The sequence below is a fragment of the Lipotes vexillifer genome, unplaced genomic scaffold (genome assembly GCF_000442215.2).
Source record: "Lipotes vexillifer unplaced genomic scaffold, Lipotes_vexillifer_v1.1 scaffold284, whole genome shotgun sequence".
NCBI classification, from domain to species: Eukaryota; Metazoa; Chordata; class Mammalia; order Artiodactyla; family Lipotidae; genus Lipotes; species Lipotes vexillifer.
The window spans coordinates 56,952-68,221 of record NW_006798931.1 but is presented as its reverse complement, the minus strand read 5'-3'; positions in this window follow the sequence as shown (position 1 = coordinate 68,221).

Below are 11,270 nucleotides of genomic sequence, written 5' to 3'. Positions count from 1 at the left end.
TTCCCTACAAACATCTTTTTACTGATCTTTATTTTTCTTTATTTCCATTTTTATGAAGCATGTAATTTGTACTCTAGTATTTGTCAAAGCAATCCTGTAAAGCCATTAAGTTATGAAACTGGGACCAACATATATACCAGGGTAAGCCTAATGAGAAATGCCAGCTAATGTTCCCGCTCTTATTTCTCTCTTTTATTCGTTTACTCTACTTTTCCACAAGTACATATTGAAGTTCTGCTAAGTGGTTTGGAGGAAGACAAGCAGTCTGGTCTGGACTAATGGGAAGGTGATTGACGGCGGGGTTGGAGGAGATTTGAGAGAGGGTGCATGGAGAAGAATTTACCAGTGGGATGACGCTTACGCTGAAAACTGAATCATAGTCCTGGTTTTATGCCATAAGATCTGGGGGTTACTTGAGAAAGCTTTGTGTCTGATAGTAATTTGGGAATCAGTATGTATCCTAACTTGCATCACTCATACATTTGGACCACTGCCAATGTTAAAAGTGGGATATAATTATACATAAACATATAAAAGCACATATGCACATTTTCCTGCTTATAAAAATAACTCACTGTAGAAAAATATAAAGACAAAGAAAACCACCAAAAACTGAAAAAATATTGTAATCAAACCCCACCACAGCTAATGAGCACTGAGTTAATTTTTTCGTATTTCCTTACAGTCTCAAGTCATACCTCTCCACCCCGAGCCCCCATAACTGAGTACAATTAACATATTTTATCTTACATTTCTAAATAGTGTAAAATGCACTTTTGCAGGTCCTTTAAAACTAGGGTCACCAGATTTAGCAAATAGAAATACAAAACACCCAGATCCATTTAAATTTCAGATGAACAACAAGTAACTTTTTAGTTTAAGTATGTTCCATGCAATATTTGGGGCATACTTATACTAAACAAATTACTCAATTGTTAATTTGAAATTCAGATGCAACCGAATATCCTGTTTTATCTAGCAACCTCATTTAAAACACATCGTGACTGTAATTTTAAAAGTCTTCAGAAGATTAGATTACATTGATATATCATAACTGAGGACTTCACCATTCCCTCTTTGCTGGAAATACGTATTTCCAATTGTTTATTCTGCTAAGGGTTGCTGAATTTTACAATATTTCCCAAGAGAGATGCCTAGAAATGAAATTATTGGGCCCAAGGGCAAAAACAAGCTTTTCAATTCATGATAGCAATTATCAACTTATACTTGCTTTCATCTTTCCTTTGCCAACATTATAATTATTTTTAACAATCCTAGCCAATTTAGAATGTAAACAATAGCACACTTATTTTACACTAAATAAAATATATTTAATGTAACAATTTTATATTCAAAGAAACTATTCACATTTAAAAAAAATTATTGGAGTATAGTTGATTTATAATGTTGTGTTAGTTTCAGATGTACAATAAAGTGAATCGGATATATATATATATATATATATATATATATATATATATATCCACTCCTTTTCTTTTTTAGATTATTTTCCCATATAAGCCATTACAGAGTATTGAGTAGAGTTCCCTGTGCTATAGAGCAGGTCCTTATTAATTATCTATTTTGTTAAAAGTAATTCCTTTTTAGCTACTCATACCTGTGCTTCTTTTCCAATATATGTGTATTTAACAGACTGCTGTATCCCTATTCAGATCTTCCTTATATTTCCCTTATCTCTTCCCTAAGTCCAGTCTTATCTTTTACCAATCTCTATAAGATAACCAAAATTACATTTATAATATAAATTTGATCGTATTTCTCTATGCTTTAAATACATCATTGACCTATTCCCGCTCACCCCATTAGCAATGGGATTATGTTTAAGTGACTTAAGACATGTGAGATTTTCAACAGCTGCTCATGTAGTTTTCCAGCTCACTTTCTAGCCATCACGTACCATATTTTAGACACTTGGACTAACTTGCAGTTCCCCAAGTGCCTGAGCCATGCTACATATCCAGGAACCCTGCAAATGCTTCTCCCTCTGCCAGCAATGCCTTCTATCTTCAGTCTGTCCTTCAGGGTTTGGTCAGTTAACTGCCTTCTCTACGACCCTTCTCCTTCTCTCCTTGGATACAGCTGCCCCAACTCATCTACTTCGCTTACACTCTTTTTCTTTCCAGACACAAGCTGCCTGAAGGCAGGGACTGCACCATCTTCAGTTGGTTTTGTGATATAGTGAAATGCCTGGAACATGGCAGATAACCAATTTACAATAACAGCCATAATAAATCCATAATTCTTAGAGCACTTAAAAATGGTGAGGCGCTCTGAAAAGCCCCCTTTATCTGTTTTAAGTCCTTTCATTTCATACAAATCCAGTGAAGTAGGTGATATTATGTCCACACACTTTACAGGTGATGAAACTGAGTCTTAGAGAGACTAAGCAACTTGTTTAAGTATATAGCTTATAACTGGAATAGCCAGTTAGCAACTGAGTTTTGAGCTAAAGTTTTCACCGTATATGTGGATCAGGGACAGAAAAACCATCTGATCCTCATCATGAAGGAGCTTTCAGTGTACATCAGGAGAGAGACATACATATGGTGGTACTGCTGGTGGTCCAAGGCAACGTATGCTGCTGTGAGGAAAGAGAAAGACCACAGGCTTAGAATTTTGAATGATCCCTCTTGGGGTTTACTCAAGATCTACTCACGGGAAGACATGAGGGGAGGTGACTGCTAGCAAAGACCGATCATTGGCATAACAATTGTAGAACATCTCTTTTGTACATGAGTATAACTCAAGATCCCCTCAGCCCAGTGTTACAGAAAAACTGAGAAAGACTAAACTCGATATATCTGTGGGCAGTCAGGAAAAGGCTTCAGAGAAAAGATGGGATTTCAAGGGTACTGAGGGTACCAAAGATTTAGATTAGAGTAGAGGGAGTTCTAAAGAGAAGGGATGAGGTTAGACAAAACAACATATACAGGGACTTGAAACTAAACTGTTTAAATGAACTGAAAGTCATTGAATGGAGATTGGTAGGCAACTCCCGGAAAAAAAAAAAAAAACATGTTTGGATGAGAGAGGACTGGAAATCACCTATATCAGCATTTCCTAAAAAGGTCTATTTGGAAACCCAGGTTTATGGAAACGTTAAGAAGCATTTCATGAAATGCACTTCCTATGGCAAAGTAGATCTAACTGGTTAAAACAAAACTCTACAGAGTTTTGCATGTCAGGACTTTCAGGGATTTCAATATGCTAAAATCCCCTGAGACCCTGCAAGAAAAGGATACTGCAACCCTGTGTTTAAGAGTGCAGGTCCCAGAGTCTGACATACCAGGGTTCAAATTTTGACTCTGATACTTGCCAGGTATGTAACCTTGGATAGATCCCTTGCCTCATTCTAGGCCTTGGTTGTTCTTTTCTTCTATTAATCAACTATGTAGAGTTTTGAGGATTAAGTAATACAGAGCATATATAGTCTTAGTGTCTGGCACAAAGGAAATCCCCAATGGATATGAGCTATTTGATGATCATTAATTCAGCATATTCTTAGTTGATCAGGAAGCCTTCTTTAAATTAAAAAAAAAAAAAATTTAACTGTGAAACATCTAGCAGTTCAAAGATTCCAGACTATCTTTGGGAGACATTGCTGTAGTTAAATATTGCCTGTGAGAAATTCTGGGGACAGTTTTGAAAAGGCTTAAATGTCAGGACAAGGAGTTTAGACTTTATCTTATAAAAAAGGAGAAAGTTTCCAACTGACCGGAGGAATGTATAATGAAACAGAGTTTTAGGAAAGTGTATAGCATAACCTGGGTGGGAGAAAATGGAATATGGGCAACCAATTAACAGGTAAGTGCACTAGTTCCTTATACAGAGATAAGAGTCAGAACTGGGGTGGTAGAAAGTGGTGATGAGGTTGAATGTGATAGACACCACAGAGCTACAGATAAAGAGAACCTGGCAATTGATTATACATGGGTTGTCTGCTTTCCATGCTTTGTAAACCACAACAGATATGTTGATTCATGATTACATTGTAAAAGCCTTCTATTTCAAATTTTCAGATAAGATTTTCACAACTACTGTTTATTTTGAACAGTTATGATATTGATTTGGTATTTTTCCTGTACAGTTCATATATAATAGTATCAGTTTTTAAGAGAAAAGTGTGGATAGAGAAGATGTGGTACATATACATAATGGAATATTACTCAGCCATAAAAAGGAATGAAATTGGGTCATTTGTAGAGATGTGGATGGATCTAGAGACTGTCATACAGAGTGAAGTAAGTCAGAAAGGGAAAAAAACATATCGCATATTAATGCATATATGTGGAACCTAGAAAAATGGTACAGATGAACCGGTTTGCAGGGTAGAAATAGAGACACAGATGTAGAGAGCAAAAGTATGTACACCAAGGGGGGAAAGCAGTGGTGGGTGGGTGGTGGTGTGATGAATTGGGAGATTGGGATTGACATATATACACTAATATGTATAAAATGGATAACTTATAAGAACCTGCTGTATAAAAAAATAAATAAAACAAAATTCAAAAATTCAAAAAAAAATAAAATGTGAAAAAAAATTTTAAAAATAAAAGTGTGTATGTGTGCACACACATGTATGCATATGTACAAGGTTTGTCAATTCATTCTTGTTTCCTTCAAATTAATTAAACTTTCAAATGATAGATTTATTTTTACCTTAGTACTGCTTTATCAATACTCCTTTCTAATTATAGCCTGTGTTCCCTGGACATCTGAGGACCAGATTACTGTTTAGTGCCTCTGTAATTGGCTCAAGAAAACACTTTGAGTTTCTGAGCTATCATTTCCACCAGGTTTTCTGGTAGAGATTATTACTGTCAATCCTCATTCAGTGATGCATTGAAATCAATTATCACTAGGCATTTCCCAAATGTCAAGAGAGTCTCATTTTAGGGTAGAAGTGAGAGCCGGATTTGACTCCAACATAGCGTTGATTTGAATCACCCTCTGCTGCTCTCAATGGCACCATTTTCTGTTAGCTGTCACTCATGTTGGTAGATCCCAAATACCTTTGCCCTCAACTGCAGTGGCATTCTATGGGCTGCAGCAACTGCCATGATTTCCATCACGTCTCATTAGTGTAAACTTATGGTACCTTCTGGAAACAGCAATTCCCAGCAGTTCCTCTTCTCTTAATTCTCCCTTCCTCCTCCATCCCCTGCTCCTCCTTTTTCTCTTCCCCCTTTCCTTCACCACCCCCTACCATCTTCTCTGTCCTCCTTTTCCTTGTCTGTTCTTTTTTCTTTCTCTTCTTCGTTATTTTAAGCCACCATATACTTAGAGTCAGATACCATACTGAGCCCTTGTATGTATTTATCTCAGTTTAATTCAATTACGATGTTTTGAGGCAGGAATTACTATGTCCATTTTGGATATGAGAAAACAAAATCTCAGAAATATCCACTTGGATTTTGGAGTCTGGGTGACTCTAAAGCTCATATCTGACTCCTGAAGACAGTGGTGGCAACTTCTCATATGGGAGGCTCCTTGTTGTAGCACATGATAGCCTCCTCATGAAGTGTTGTGAGGGTCCCTGCTGGAAAAAGCTGGGACACATGTCTGATCTCTCAGTCATTTAAAGAGCATGCAGCTCTCCTGGACAGCCACTCCGTGCAGACTCCCACCTGAGCTGCCATTGCTCCATGAAATGGTGAGCAGTTCCTTCAAGGGTACCTTTGTCAATTAGGTACAGGGTCACCCTTGAGGGTTTTTATCTTTACCTTTTTCTTTTTCCTATTACACAGTCCCAAAGGGAGGGGTGGAAAGGTGGAGGTATATATATAGTATTAGGGTTCTCCAGAAAAACAGAACCAATAGGATGCATACAGATATATATAAGAGGAGATTATAGGAATTGACTCACATGATTATGGAGGATGAGAAGTTCCATAACCTGACCTCTGCAAGCTGAAGAACCATGAAAGCTGATGGTGTAATTCAGCCTGAGGCACAAGGCCGAGAACCAGGGAGTCACAGGTGTAAGTCTCTGGGTACAAAGGCCTGAGAACCAGAAGCGCCAATGTCCAAGGGCAGGAAAGGTCCAACATCCCAGCTCAAGAAGAAAGTGAGAGAATTCACCCTTCCTTTGCCTTTTTGCCCTAATCAGGCCCCCAATGGATTGGATGATGCCACACTGGGGAGGGTGGGTCTTCTTTTCTCAGCCTATTATAATACATCAAATGTTAATCTCTTCCAGAAACACCCTCACAAACACACCAAGAAACAAGTGTTTTACCAGCTATCTGGGCATCTTTTATCCTAGTCAAAATAATCATCAAATATATATGAGATACATATGAGAAAAACTGATATATATAAGATTATATATATGGGATATACATATGATTTTATATATATGATTTCATATTTGTGTTTTTTTCTATCTATCTATCTATCTATCTATCTATCTATCTATCTATCTAACCTACCTATATCTCCTGGCAGCTGTTGCTACTAGGTACTTGGATGATTTGAACAGTCATTTGAATTTAGTTTTTTATATATGAAACATGGCTAATAATACCTACTTTACAGGACCATTGAGCCATTTCATAAAATAGCTTATTGAAAATGCTCAGTGTTACCTGGCATTCACTGAGTAATCAGTAGCTGGTAATAATCTCTCCTTCCATTCTCTTTTTCCTTACATCAAATACATTATTTCCCCCCAAACTACAGCAATTTATTTGCATCTCATTGTCCAAAGTTTTGAATGCTGTAATTATCTTGATTCCACAGATGCTCTGATGATATCAGAATCTACCCCCTACCAGTGTGAATTTTTCATCAATTTGTTCTTTGAAAATTATATTCAGCATTCGTGCTTTTTATGCTGTCTTTTCTATATTTGCTGGAATTCACGGCTTATTATGCTTGCATTGCCCTGGGAAGGGTTATCTTTTGGAATTATACCAACGTTATCCCAGTGCTATTAATTCATATAGATGTGCTTCTCTGCCATTTTATCTAATATCTTCTTTGAAGTTCATTTTGGAATCAGAATTAGAAACTCATGTAAGCATGCTTTATTTTTTAAAGAATCTATGACATTTTGGAAAATTCTTCACATTTACCACATACATAAATTGAATAACTAAAGTTTAATCATTTCTTTAGCTTTTGGAAAATAATTATGGTTCATCAACTATGCTTCCTAGAGGAATCACTGAACCAAGAATACACTCCACATGATAAATTACAATCTATTTAATAAGCTGAAAATTAAGAAGAGCTAGCTCAAAGGAATATAAATAAACAGGCTCTGAACATAAAGCTTTCTTTAACACAAAATGAGACCTTCTCTAAAGATACATGGTAAAAGGTACACTTTCAACTAAAACTTGCTAAAATATTCCTAAACTGTATCTTTTAGAAATATATATCTCCATATGCCATTACAAGCATCAATATTTGTTTATGTATGTACAATAAAAGCAGTGTTGACTTTCTCCTCTGAAGCCTACAGAAATAAAATGTTTTACAGCTCCTTTATATTTTATAACTTTAAATTTTCATTGAAGTTAGCTGAAAAATAGTACAAAGATGCAGTCTTCTTTGTGAAGGAATTTTAATTCTTAATTAATCATTTTTACAAATTTATTGCAGAGGGGTCTTTTGAGGATTAATGAGAAAATATTTCAAAGCATTTTCTCACTAATTCTCAAAATCTTGGATAAGCTTTAGATAAAATGAGAAGGATTATGTTACTATTATTCACAGTAAGAAAGCTACAGTATCAAGTAGTTCCTTAGCTAAATTTTATAGGATGAAATATATAAATCACTAGGAGTTGAATTATTAAATCTAAATGGTACCCAGTCCACAAGTGATATCTCATGCTACATTGCAGACTGTGAATTAGATATTTTCACAGCTTCAAATGAATCATATTAGAAATATTTGGTGGCAGGTGTATTTCCTGTTATTTTATGTGGTCAGTGTTGTTTTGTACATCAAGATTTTATCCATAATATGTTTATTGGAATACACACTATACAATTCAACCTAAAGCTTGTTATTTTGTATTTATGTCTAAGTTAGTGGAGAATCACTAAATCAAACTCAAGAGCAGTTTAACTGAACACAAGGCACTTTGTACCTAGTAAGTATATGGGAGACAGAGATGAGAATGTCACCTTTTGTACCTTCCATGATCAAGTAAGAAAATCAAGCCTGGCAAGATATCTTGAACAAAAGAACAATTAAAGATACAATCAAAGCAGTAGGAAAATGCTTCTGAATACAGGTGAGATGTAGTGAGATTAATTCTGTCTAAGATATGCTCTGGGAAGGCTTTTTGGAGAAAACATGAGAAAGGTATTAAGCAAAGAGGGCATTTCCATAAGAATATGTGGAAGTAAGGTTTTTATCCTTAGAACAGGTGAAAGCAGAGAGGTAGGAAAGTAAAACTTAGAGGGTAGAAGTAGTAAGAGAATGGGAAGTCAGCTTGGCTAGTGATTACATAAATGTCCATGTTTGCTTGGATGTCGTAAGAGACAGCAGGCAAGAGAGGAGCTATAGCCTCAACAAGAACCCAGAAGGAAGTGAACTTGAGAAGTGACTGGGAAGGTTTGCTCAACAAGCATTTATTGGGCATGTCATGAGTGCTGGGAGATGGGGACAGGAAGATAAAGGAAATTACACTCTAGTGTGAATGGGGCTATGACGGATGTAAGCATAGGGTACCACAGAAACATTTAGGAGGAGTTCTTCTCCTGGAAAGGGGATAGAAAAAGCAGTCAAAGTGAAATGGAGGATGTCAGAAAAAGATAAGAGACTTCAAAGATGAAGCAACAGAATTCAGCCACTGAATAGTTGAAGGAAGATCAGAAAAAAGTTCTCTAGCACAGGGAGATCAGCTCAGTGCTTTGTGACCACCTAGAGGGGTGGGATAGGGAAGATGGGAAGGAGATGCAAGAGGGAAGAGATATGGGGATATATGTATATGTATAGCTGATTCACTTTGTTATAAAGCAGAAACTAACACACCACTGTAAAGCAATTATCCTCCAATAAACATGTTAAAAAAAATGATGAACCTGAAGTTCTTGATTTGAGACAGGAGGGTCTAAGACTGCTAATGCTGTGAACAGAATTAGGAAGCATAGAAGAAGGAACAACTTTGAATAGAAGACAGAGGGTTCAGCTATGGGACATATCAGGTTTGAAACATTTGAGGAAAACCTATCTGGAAGTTTTCAAAACACACTAGGAATTGGTGGTCTGGAGTTCACAGAGGAAGACAGATATGGAGACATCTACGTGGGAGTCATCAACATAGACAAAGGGCTGAAAATATGGTACCCAGGAGAAGCTTAAGGGTAAAGCAAGCTGCCAAAGAGGAAGAAGAGCTAGTGAAAGCAATTAAGAAGGTGTTATGTTACACCAGCCATGTAGTTATACAAGACACATCGTGGAAAACTACCAGATGGCCTCGTGTGTGTTTGGATGTGCCTAAGCATATCCGACGGCTTTAAGAGAAAGTGTTTTCTTCTCTATTTTTCTTTTAATTAGGTGTGTTTAGGGTTGGCTCCAGACTTTTATTCATCTTCTTAAAAACTGATGATTGTAATGTTGATTCACGGTTCCTGAGCTAGTGATGATTTTTTTTTATTTCTCAAAAGTTAAAACTAGTAGAAGAATGAGCAGTCCCAGTATTCCATCTAGAGGTATTTTAGGAAAAACAGTAGCTCATTAAAGAGTTATTTTATTCAAAAGAAACAAGATAATAAGGCCAGGCAATTTTGCAACTGTCTTCATTTTCTTTAGATTCGAGGTAATAACAACCTCTTCACGTAGCTCTACTTCTTTGATTTTTTTGAAAATAAATGCTTGAAATTAAATAGGAGTTGAAGGAAACCTCAAGCAAACAATCTGAAGAACCTATTAACATTTAACCTCTTAATATTCAGTGGTGAAAAGAGTTTACATGTGCAATTGTTACAATAATAATTCCCTGAAGCTCTCGGGGGCCTCCATATTGCAGTGGGGCTAGATTTTCAAATTACAGTTTTTATAATAACCCAAATCAGGGAACAAATTTACTCATGCTTCACTGTATTTTAAACATAGCACTGCTTACTACTTCACCTCTAATGTAATCAATATCGTGTTAAATACAATCATAAACTTTACATATTTATTATTGAATATATCATTTATATCCCTTAAGCACTGACAAGAAGAAAATATTTACCATTTTTTTGTCAGCAAATTTTTTTTTAAAGCCGTTATTAGAAAAATCTTTACCAAGTCATTTCTTATTACTTTGAATCAGAATGGTTTTATTTCTCTGCCAAGGAAATGTAGCCAACTTCTGCTGTGCATTAAGAATAATGGTCTAGCAAGATAGCAAATTCCAATTACTTATGATCAGAGAATCTTATTACCTTTATCCTCTCGCTGCCTTCCTGTTCACATAGGAAGTTAAAAGATGTTTTTCAGTTTGAATTTGCTTAGCTCTACATTCTTCTAAGTGGAAGGTGATGTTCTGGGGACTGGCCGAGCACTAACTACATATAAGAAATGTAATTCCAAAGCCCAAGTTTATTTCCGGTTGCTGTTGAATTTCCCCATTTGTTGTTAAAAGTGCAGATTGCAAAGTAGCATATTGTTCATGACAACTTTGCACAATGGTGGAGATCTGCAGATGGTGTGTCTTTTCAAATATGATAAATGCCTAATTTAATGCTGATGTGTGGCAATTAGGACAATGCTGCAGGCTTCTAGGGCTCAGGAGTGTCTAGATAGTAGATCCAGGGGGAGCAGGTGGGCTCAGGCCCATGTGTGAGCTTGTAATGCAACATAGCAAATGTCACCTGCTCTAAATCTTAAAACACTGAAGATAGAGGAGACCACCATTCTTATAAATGAGCAGATGGAAGTCCAGGAAAGTTAGGTGATATAGGGTCAAGGCTTTGGGGTCTGGTAGTGCCCTGGGTCAGGGGTCACTGGGCAATACCAATGTGATTTGTTCTGAGAAGCATCCAGGTCGACAACAATCTCAAGACTGAATTTCTATAGACAAATCTAAGCCTGATTTGTTTTATAACCCAGAATGGATTCTGATGCACTGTAAAGATCAATAAGTGTTTAAAGAATGGAAGTGAATTAAAATGATTTAAAGTACTCTGAACCATCTGTACCTTTTGCTGATGTTCTCCCTTTTATGATGGGTTTGCTGTGTTTCTCTTCTAATTAATGGCCAATCTATTTGCCTTATCTGAGTGCTAGGTACCTTCCTGCTG